We start from the raw sequence: 10,994 nt of genomic DNA, 5'->3' as shown, positions 1-10,994 counted from the left end.
AAACCCAAAATTGTATGTGGATGGCTGTAAACTATTTTTACAAACCTGGATCACGTTTTCTTGCCCTTTGTGAGTCACACAGCACAAAAGGAGAATAAGTGCTATTAAGAGATTTTAAAACCTCCACCAGAAGTGAAGGTCAAACTTCAAAACATTTGAAGGCTCAATTGAGCCCCAACAGATTGTAGAGATTCATTGCTGCGCCTGTTGGAAAGACAGCCCAGAGCACATAGGCTGGGGGAAGATTTAAACCACCTTTCCACCATCCCAATCCTTGGCTGCTCTGTGGGCTGGCGAGGACCCTTTCTAAGTTATGGCAGCTTCCCTCTTGGGTTACAGTATAGATCACTACACTTCCTGGTATCTCCTTGTCCTCAGCATTGTTCTTCAGCCCTGATCCTGACATGCCCCTCGCACCCTCTACACCTGGGACTGTAATGAAGTCCTCAGGATATCCCCTGCAGCACCTATGCCAGGTGATTTCTTCTCATCCAGATAGGGCCACCCAGCACCACTCCATCCCTTTTACACAGTGTAATGTGGTGTAGATCCAATCCCAGATTGTTCTCTGAAATTTATCCAAATTTTCAGAGAATGTGAAGAGGAAATACTTCCAATGCTCTCCATAATCCTCTTGATGTCTCAGCACAAAGCCCTAAGCAGTCCTAACTCCTATAGTCAAATCTATACAGGCCAGATCCTCAACTGGTATTAATCATCATAGCACCATTTAAGGAGCTACATCAATTTACAGCAGCTGAGGATTTGGTTCTTGTGAATCTCTACACCTCTACCCTGATATAACGCAACATAAATTCAGATATAATGCGGTAAAGCAGAGCTCCGGGGGGGCTGTGCATTCCAGCGGATCAAAGCAAGTTCGATATAACGCGGCTTCATCTATAATGGTGTAAGATTTTTTTGGCTTCTGAGAACAGCGTTATATCAGGGTAGAGGTGTACCATTACAAAAATAAGCTATAAAGCCCACAAACCTACAAGGAACTCAAATAAAGGGGACCAGATCCTCAGAGGGTGTAAACTGGAATTACTCTATTGACTAATGGAGCTATTCCAGCTTTCCTCCGCTGAGGATGTGGCCCCTACTAGTAGGGATATGCTATTAGTGGTCTCATGATCAGAATACTGAGAGTGAGTATGATATTTAAAGAGATCAAAGAGTCAAAGATCTAATAAAACAGTAAATGTAGACTAATTCATGTAATCTAATATTGAACTACCTTATATCATCAGTTTTTATATGGAACTTTCCATTGGCTTCTCTTAAAGGCTAACTGCATGGCATGGCCCATTATCTGATCTTGTAAACTGGAGTAAAAGTAATAGGGTAAAATGTAATACTGAAAAGTGCAAGGTCATGCATTGAGGGAGTAATAACAAGAATTTTGGCTATAAGCTAGCGATGTATCAGTTGGAAGTAACAGAGGAGGAGAAGGACCTCGGAGTGTTGGTTGATCACAGGATGACTATGAGTTGCCAATGTGATATGGATGTGAAAAAAGCTAATGTGGTCTTGGGATGCATCAGGCGAGGTATTTCCAGTAGAGATAAGGAGGTGTTAGTACCGTTATACAAGGCACTGGTGAGACCTCATCTGGAATACTGTGTGCAGTTCTGGTCTCCCATGTTTAAGAAGGATGAATTCAAATTGGAACAGGTACAGAGACGGGTTACTAGGATGATCCGAGGAATGGAAAACCTGTCTTATGAAAGAAGACTCAAAGAGCTCGGCTTGTTTAGCCTAACCAAAAGAAAGCTGAGGGGAGATATGATTGCTCTCTATAATTATATCAGAGGAATAAATACCAGGGAGGGAGAGGAATTATTTAAGATCAGTACCAATATGGACACAAGAACAAATAGATATAAACTGGCCATCGGGAAGTTTAGCCTTGAAATTAGATGAAGGTTTCTAACCATCAGAGGAGTGAAGTTCTGGAACAGTCTGCCAAGGGGAGTAGCGGGTGCAAAAGACATATCTGGCTTCAAGACTAAGCTTGATAAATTTATGGAGGGGATGGTGTGATGGGATAGCCTAATTTGGGCAATTAATTGGTCTTTGACTATTAGCAGTAAATATGCCCAATGGCTTGTAATGGGCTATTAGATGCAGTGGGATCTTTCCTGGTGTCTGGCTGGTGAGTCTTGCTTATATGCTCAGGGTTTATCACCATATTTGGGATCGGGAACAAATTTCCCCCCAAGGCAGATTGGCAGAGGCCCTGGGTCTTTTTTGCCTTCCTCTGTAGCGTGGGGCATGGGCCACTTGCTCCAGGATTCTCTGCACCTTAATGTCTTTAAACCATGATTTGAGAACCTCAGTGGCTCAGATATAGGTTAGGGGTTTGATACAGGAGTGAGTGGGTGAGATTTTGTGGCCTGCGTTGTGCAGGAGCTTGGACTAGATGATTATAACAGTCACTTCTGACCTTAAAGTCTATGATCTGGTCCAATGTCTTATCAAGACTGTATTGGCACAATACTGATTTCTTCTAGGAACATCTGGTATGGAGAAGAAGAGGAAAATCTATTCTTACCTTGCTTCTAAGTAATAAGTGCTGATGCAAGAAGTAGCTGTAGTTAAGCATCTAGTCACTATTATTAAATTCAACATCCTTAGAGGAGTAATTTTACTGAAAACTAGCACTGTGACACTGAACTGTAGAAAAACAAAATTTTTAATTTTAAATGAGGAAGATGGTGAGAAAAAAATCTATGGACAAAACATTAAGAAATTAAAATCTTTAGCATCAGCATGGCTGTTATTTAGGGCAGGTTTGCACTTAAAATGCTGCATCAGTGCAGCTGTAGTGCTTAAATGAAGCTGCTCCTACACTGATGGAAGAACTTTTTCCACTGGTGTAATTAATCCACTTCCATGAGAGGGAGAAGCTCTCCCACTAATGTAGCCCTGTTTACACTGGGAGTTAGGTTGGGATAAATACATCGCTCAGGGATGTGGATTTTTCACACCCCTGAGCAACATAGGCCTGTAGTATAGACCTGACCTTAAGCATTCCATGGTCTAGATAATACTTAGCCCTGCCTCGAGTGCAAGGGACTGGACTAGATGACCTCTTGAAGTCCATTCCAGTTCTATGATTCTATGATCTGTGTGCTTGATTGTTTCAAAAGTGTGAATTGGGAGTGCTTTGTTCCAGGTGGGCCTGATTAATTGAGTGGAGGTTAAGGCTTTGAGCTGGGACAACTGCTTCAAGCCAGCAGCCTTATAAAAAGGCAGCCAGTTGCAAACCAGCTGGGCAATGAACAGTGGAGAGACTAACAGATTGAGTTTGCCTGGGAGTTCACCTGGGGAGAGCCCACTGAGGATTTCATTTTACAGGTTTTTCTGAGTAGTAACTGAAACAGCTGAGGAAGCTCTTGGAAGGAAGGTAATATGGATGGTGAGCGATCAGCTGTTGTAACCTGCACAGGATGTGCCATGTTTGTCTTTCTTCCACAGGACAGACGTGACTTTGTCTGTACAAAGTACAAGCTGGTCTCCACACTGGAAGAGAAGGTTCAAAGCCTGGAGAAACAAGTATCAACCCTGTGTTGCATAAGAAAAAATGAAGATTTCCTGGACAGATGTCAGGATATGCTTCTGCGGGCACAACATTCTGAAGAATCAGAGCAGGCTGTGCAGTGGGGACAGAAGGACAGTGAAGAAATTTGGCAGCATGTGACCTCCAGAAGAAGAAAGAGGATCATTCATGTACCAGCAATGCAGCCACAGAAGAGCAACCATTTTCATGTTCTCTCCACAGGTCCTAATGTGGAGAGTGGACTAGATGGTATATCTGAGGGAAGGAAGCAGAAGGAGACTCCACTGATTGGAAGGCATGAGATGCACTGTCCTAGAGATGGGGGTTCCATGACCACCGCTCCCAAGAGAAGGAGGTGGGTGGTGGTGGTTGGGGACTCCCTCCCTAAGGAGGACTGAGTCATCTATCTGCCATCCCAACTGGGAAAACCGAGAAATGTTCTGCTTGCCAGGAGCTAAGATTCACAATGTGATGGAGAGACTGCCAGACTCATCAAACCCTTGGATCACTACTCCTTCCTGCTTCTCCACATGGGCACCAATGGTACTTCCAAGAATGACCTTGAGTGGATCACTGCAGACTACGTGGCTCTGGGAAGAAGGATAAAGGAGTTTGAGGCGCAAGTGGTGTCTCGGCCATCCTCCCACTGGAAGGAAAAGACCCAGGTAGAGACCATCGAATCGTGGAAGTCAGTGAATGGCTACACAGATAGTGTCGGAGAGAAGGCTTTGGATTCTTTGACCATGGGATGGTGTTCCAAGAAGAAGGAGTGCTAGGTAGAGACGGGCTCCACCTAACAAAGAGAGGGAAGAGCATCTTCCCAAGTAGGCTGGCTAACCTAGTGAGGAGGGCTTTAAACTAGGTTCATCGGGGAAACCTAGGAAACAAGCAGGGAAAACTGCAAGTCCTGGCACAGTCAAGGAATTATGATGTGATTGGAATAACAAAGACTTTGTGGGATAACTCACATGACTGGAGTACTGTCATGGATAGATATAACTGTTCAGGAAGAAAAGGCAGGGAAGAAAAGGTGGGGGAGTTGCATTGTATATAAGAGAGCAGTATGACTGCTCAGAGGTCCAGTATGGAACTGCAGAAAAACCTGAGAGTCTCTGGATTAAGTTTAGAAGTGTGAGCATGATGGTAGTCCGCTATAGGCCACCAGACCAGGGGGATGAGGTGGAGGAGGCTTTCTTCAGGCGACTAACAGAAGTTACTAGATCACAGACCCTGGTTCTCATGGGGAACTTCAGTCACCCCGATATCTGCAGGGAGACCAATACAGCAGTGCACAGACAACCCAGGAAGTTTTTGGAAAGTGTAGGGGACAATTAACTGGTGCAAGTGCTAGAGGAACCAACTAGGGGTAGAGCTCTTCTAGACCTGCTGCTCACAAACAGGGAAGAATTAGTAAGGGAAGCAAAAGTGTATGGGAACCTGGGAGGCACTGACCATGAGATGGTCGAGTTCAGGATCATGACAAAAGGAAGAAAGGAAAGCAGCAGAATATGGACCCTGGACTTCAGAAAAGCAGACTTTGACTCCCTCAGGGAACTGATGGGCAGGATCCCCTGGGAGAATAATATGAGGGGGAAAAGGAGTCCAGGAGAGGTGGCTGTATTTTAAAGAATCCTCATTGAGGTTGCAGGAACGAACCATCCCAATGTGTAGAAGAATAGTAAATATGGCAGGCGACCAGTTTGGCTTAACAGTGAAATCCTTGCTGATCTTAAAGACAAAAAAGAAGCTTACAAGAAGTGGAGGACTGGATAAATGACCAGGGAGGAGTATAAAAATATTGATCAGGCATGCAGGAGTGAAATCAGGAAGACCAAATCACAATTGGAGTTGCAGCTAGCAAGAGATGTTAAGAATAACAAGAAGGGTTTCTTCAGGTATGTTAGCAACAAGAAGAAGGTCAGGGAAAGTGTGTCCCCCTTACTGAATGGGGGAGGCAACCTAGTGACAGAGGATGTGGAAAAAGCTATTGTACTCAATGCTTTTTTTGCCTCCGTCTTCACAAACAAGGTCAGCTCCCAGATTACTGCACTGGGCAGCACAGCATGGGGAGAAGGTGACCAGCCCTCTGTGGAGAAAGAAGTGGTTCAGGATTATTTAGAAAAGCTGGATGAGCACAAGTCCATGGGTTTGGATGCACTGCATCAGAGGGTGCTGAGAGAATTGGTTGATGTGATTGCAGAGCCATTGGCCATTATCTTTGAAAACTCATAATGCCTTACTAGGAGTGAAGAATGTGGTCATTTTAGGGAAATTGAATAAGGCCTTGATTCAGCAAGGTCCTTAAGCAAGTGCCAAACTTACATATGTCAGTAGTTTCATTTATGTCAGTGGGACTACTTATATGCTTTTAATTAGGCACAAGCGTAAGGATGTTGCTGAATCAGGGCCTCATTTCTTCTTCAACGCTTAGCCAGACAGTCGGCCATAGCGATAGTTCACCATTTGGTATGTTCCTTCACAGCCGCAAAGGCTTGACAGCCTGAGAGTCCAACATCAGAACAAATTTAATGAACCCATGTAATAGGGAGTCTGCCTCTGGGCTGCCTCCACCCTGTGGTGGTAGAATTTTATCCCAGATGTTACAAGCCACCTGGAGAACTGTATTCGCTGGAATGTCTTGTGGAACCCCTTGCGACATGTCCGAAAAGCGTAAGGCACAGCCTGCAGACAATGGCCCCAGTAGTCTGTAGACCCTTACAATCATAAACATCTGCATTACAGATGAAGTTATTCCACTTTATGCCCAGTATACAACACTGACATTTTGTGTGGAAAGCCTCCAGCTTTGTCCAGCCTGTGCGTCATAGCGTCTGTGTTTTGCAGCTATACAACAGTCTGGGAAGAATACAGCTTGAATAAATCCTGAACTTGGTTGTCATACTAAGACAATGTTGATTCCATATCTGTTATAAACAGCCCATGGCAGATGCTGCAATGCCAATCTGATGGAGAACCTCCATATGAGAATTGGAGGAGCTGATATGTATAGAACCTAGATAGCAAAAGCTGGAAACTGATTCCATGGTTTTGTTGTTCAAAGAGATTGGAGTCACAGGTGGACCTGGTCCTGGATTTTTCAGTTTTGTCTTTGACCACGAAACATGGAGACCAATCTTAGCTGACTCCTCCTTCATATCCTGTAGTACCTCATGAAAACTGTTGGGGCTCTGTACTAGAAGAACAATATCATCAGCGTAGTCAAGGTCTGCGAGCGAGAGATCACCGATCTCAGTGCCTATGGACCTGACTGAATGCTGCATTATGAAATCCATCACCTGACAAAAGAGTGCAGGGGCCAGACCACAACCCTGCCTAATACCAGATACTGATTTAAAAGGCGCTGACATCTGGTTCCCCAGATGAACCACAGGCAGTGGTTCCATTATGCATCTCTCTAATCAAGTCCAGCGAAGCAGTAGGGACACCTACGCCCTTTAAGACCTTCCATAATGCGACATGGTCTACTGAATCAAATGTAGCCTTAAGATCAACATACAGTACATGCAAGGGCTTCCTGAGCTCACAATGTATCTCCAACAACAAGCAAAGGGCCAAAATGGCATCTAACGTAGACCTGTTCCTCATAAAGCCTGACTGTTGGGGAAGATGCTTCCAATGTAGCAAATGCTCAAAGCATGCCAGCAAAACATGTGCAAATACCTTTCCTGGAACGGAGAGCAAGACGATCAGCCTGTAGCACTTACATTCACTGCAAGGTCTCTTGCCCTTATAGAGTGAGATCACAATACCATCCTCCCAGGCATTTGGCAGCATTCCAGTTCTCCACACCAGACGAAAGATGGCCCAGAAGTGATTCTGCTACAGGATCAATAGCACATCTTAGCAGCTCTGTGGGAATGCCATCAACATCAGCTGCATATCCGTTTTTCAGTTTAGAGATGGCACACGTCACTTCATCCAATGTTGGTGCATCAGAACAAATGTCTGGATCCGAAACCGCAGTGACTGGCAAATCATCCAGCTCTGAATAAATGGCTGCTGGAGGATGGTTCAGGACTGTGCAAATGTTCCACCCAGCGTGAGAGAATATCATCATCTGATTTACATGGATGGCTTTGGCTGTCATTTGTAGTGACTACCTCTTGACCACTGAGCTTGCAAATGGCGCAGAATGCTGGCTTCAAATACCCCTGGCTAAGGCAACTTTGACATCATCTGCCACTTGGTTATAATATGCCTCGAGATTGTATAGTGCCAGTGTGTTAAATTTTCACTTTAGTTGATTACGAGTGTGCTTATCACCGTGCTGGCAGGCTGCAGCCTCCAATTTAATTATCTGGAAGGCCTCCTCCAATAGCCATGGTCGGCATGCTGGATGCCTATAGCCAATCATCTGCTCAGCAGATTGATTGAGGGTAGAAGTGAACAGGCACCAGGCAACCTCCAAGTCATCTGGCAGATTAGCTAGCACCAAGAATCTGTTGCCGTCTTTGATACAAAACCTGTTGGCTAAACTTGGCATACTGAGTGCATCAATGTCAAATTTCTTCATCATCGCAGAGGTCTTACCTGCTCGTTGGAGCATCAATACCATATGTGCGACCACTAGATCGTGATCTGTGTTCACTGCGCATTTCACACCATGATATACCCTATAGAGGCGAAGAGATTCCTATTGCATGTAATGACGTGGTCCAACTTCTGAGTGACACCATCATGAGAGATTGGTGACATCTGGTGTATGCATCGCCGCTTGAATTATGACCCAAGAATGGAAAGATTCTGGGAGGCACAGAATGTGAACCATAATGACCAATGACCTGTTCAAACCCAGTTCACAGGGTTTGATGCAGTCACTGCATTTAGGTCACCCATGATCATGAGATTATCATTTGGAGAGACTGTGCATAAGATGTTCCAATTGATTGTAGAAATGATCTTTAACTCAGTCAACAGATTCCTCTGTCAGCGCATAGACTACTATAACAGTGAGGTAACTGTGCTGATTTTTAAGACGTGCAGTAAGTAAATGAGGAGACACGGGTGTCCAGGTTGTCAGGGAGGACTTGGCCTCATTTTATAGTAGTAGTGCTACCGCATATAAATGGTAGGGGCCACCAGAATACAGAAGTAAAGAATCTTCCATCTCATGACGTCCGTGATCTATCAGCCTGGCTTCTGTTAGTCCTGAGATTGATATACCAAGACACTCCATTTCACATGAGACAGTGACCTGATGACCATGCCTGTGAGGAGTTGCAACATTGCAAGTTGTAATTTTGGTGGACTGTTGGAGATCCCAGATACAATTGGATGCATTGTTACAATGTACTGCAGACATGCCTGCCAACATCAGAGGACGCGCATCCCCAGCTTTGGCACGAACCCGTCATGTTTGCACCGAGGGGAGATGGCACCAACAAGGCACCTACAGCTGAAAGTAAGGCAGGGGCTTTGTAACGATGTGGCCTCTGGCAGGACACAACTGAGAGTATCCATTCAGGATAAATTGCTTGGAGTGGGGCAGTTACAACCCAAAGCTGGGTGTCCTTTACTATTAAGGCACACCAAACCAGCCAAACAGAGAGGACTTTGGTTTTACCCCACTAGCTAACCAGAAGGCATACAAGCAATTCCATCATATACTCCAGTTTCCTTGTATCACTGCCAGCACCACTCCTTATGGGGATGAATGGTTATGAAAATCAATACCCCAGTAAAAGAAAAAAAGGTTCTCCCGATCCCAAAGGACCAAGTCCCAGACCCAGGTCAATATATAAGTCAGATCTTACCCACAAATCACACTGTCACCAATCATTTAGAATCTAAAATCTAAAGGTTTATTTATAAAAAGAAAGAAATATGGATGAGAACTAAAATTGGTTGAATGGAATCAATTACATACAGTAATGGCAAATTTCTTGGCTTAGGCTTGTAGCAGGGATGGAATAAACTGCAGGCTCAAATCAAGTCTCTGGAGTAATCCACAGTTTGGATGGGTCATTCAGTTCTTTGTTCAGAGCTTCAGTTTGTAGCAAATTTCCTCCAGAGGTAAGAAGCACGGGGATGGAGGTGCAGTAACTTGATCCTTTTCCTGGTCTACCAGTACTGGCTTCACGCTGTGCGACCCAAGCCATTAAGTCTTTCTCAGTGACTTCCTTCACCTTGGTTAGCTATGTGCAGCTGCTGCCCTGCATCTTTGCTGCTTGTGTTAGCCATCATTTTCAAGGTTCACATTGGATCTGTCCACCTCGCATAATACCCCAGGCAATAGTTCGGACAAGCCTTCATTGCTGATGGCATAGCTCCAATGAGCAATTCCCTACTTCAGATGTTACACCCCCTCCACCATGATGAGGTACAGGTCAGACTTGAGGGGAGGGGGCTCAGTTGGTAAAGACATTTTTTTCCCCATTTTGGAGAAAACGAACACTTCATTGTCTTTCCTTTTCACCTTATCAAGCGGAAGTCGCTTCTGAGTTTCTCTAGATAAGTTAGGGGGACAAAATGTGACCTTTTTTCATCTCCTTTCATATGGACTTTGCTGGGAGCGAGGGGGGCGGGAGGGACGGACAGCCATTTTCTGTGTCATTGTTTTCCTGATAAAGGAACCATAGCTACTTAAATTATAATGCAAAACAACAAAACAGGCTGAATGTTGGTGGCAAACTAGGAGTATTCAAATCAACAAAACACACTACAGCCATTGTCAAAGTTAGACTCAGGACTCACAGTTTGTCAGACCACTCTGTTTTATTAGCACAGCGCTCTGCTAATAACACCCAGATAACATGAGCACCATGCAAGACACAAACTATCTTATTTATACAAATAAAAGGGCGAGCACTTAACAAGATAACAAAGGAAGCAGAATCTGATAAGTTTACCTGGGCTAGGCATGCATATCTTATTTCCTTACTAACTATTACCGATCTTCTGTTAATGTTTTGCCATTAGCACCCTTGTTTATGCCTAATGTTTCTTTTCCTGGCACCTGTATTTCAACATTTCTTATTTCTGCTTAAAGGCACATACACATTTCTTTAATCCATTCTTATTTTTACAATATAATTCATTCTACTTTCACAATCACTCCTTTGGTCAAGCTCACTCCATGACCAACATTTTACTGGGTTCCACATATTAACCGTTCTTTACTCTTTGTTCATCAGGAATATTCAAAATCATCATATTAGCACTCTGTTTTGGGACAGTCACCTGAGTGGCATGCCTTACACGATTTTGGATACAACAGGAGACTAACTGAAAACATACAAAAATTATTAAGATTCCAAACAGGATAGTCAGGGCTCCCTGAAACAAACAGTTTCCTATGCCAGAGAAATTGAACAGGTTACTTAGCCACTTCTATAAAGAACTCGGCTCTTCATGAGGAAGATATGAGATTTGTTCTAAGTGGCTACAGCGATCTATTACCTCATTGGTA

The sequence above is a fragment of the Gopherus evgoodei genome, chromosome 3, assembly GCF_007399415.2.
Source record: "Gopherus evgoodei ecotype Sinaloan lineage chromosome 3, rGopEvg1_v1.p, whole genome shotgun sequence".
Classification (NCBI taxonomy): Eukaryota; Metazoa; Chordata; order Testudines; family Testudinidae; genus Gopherus; species Gopherus evgoodei.
Note: the sequence above shows the minus strand (reverse complement) of the source record.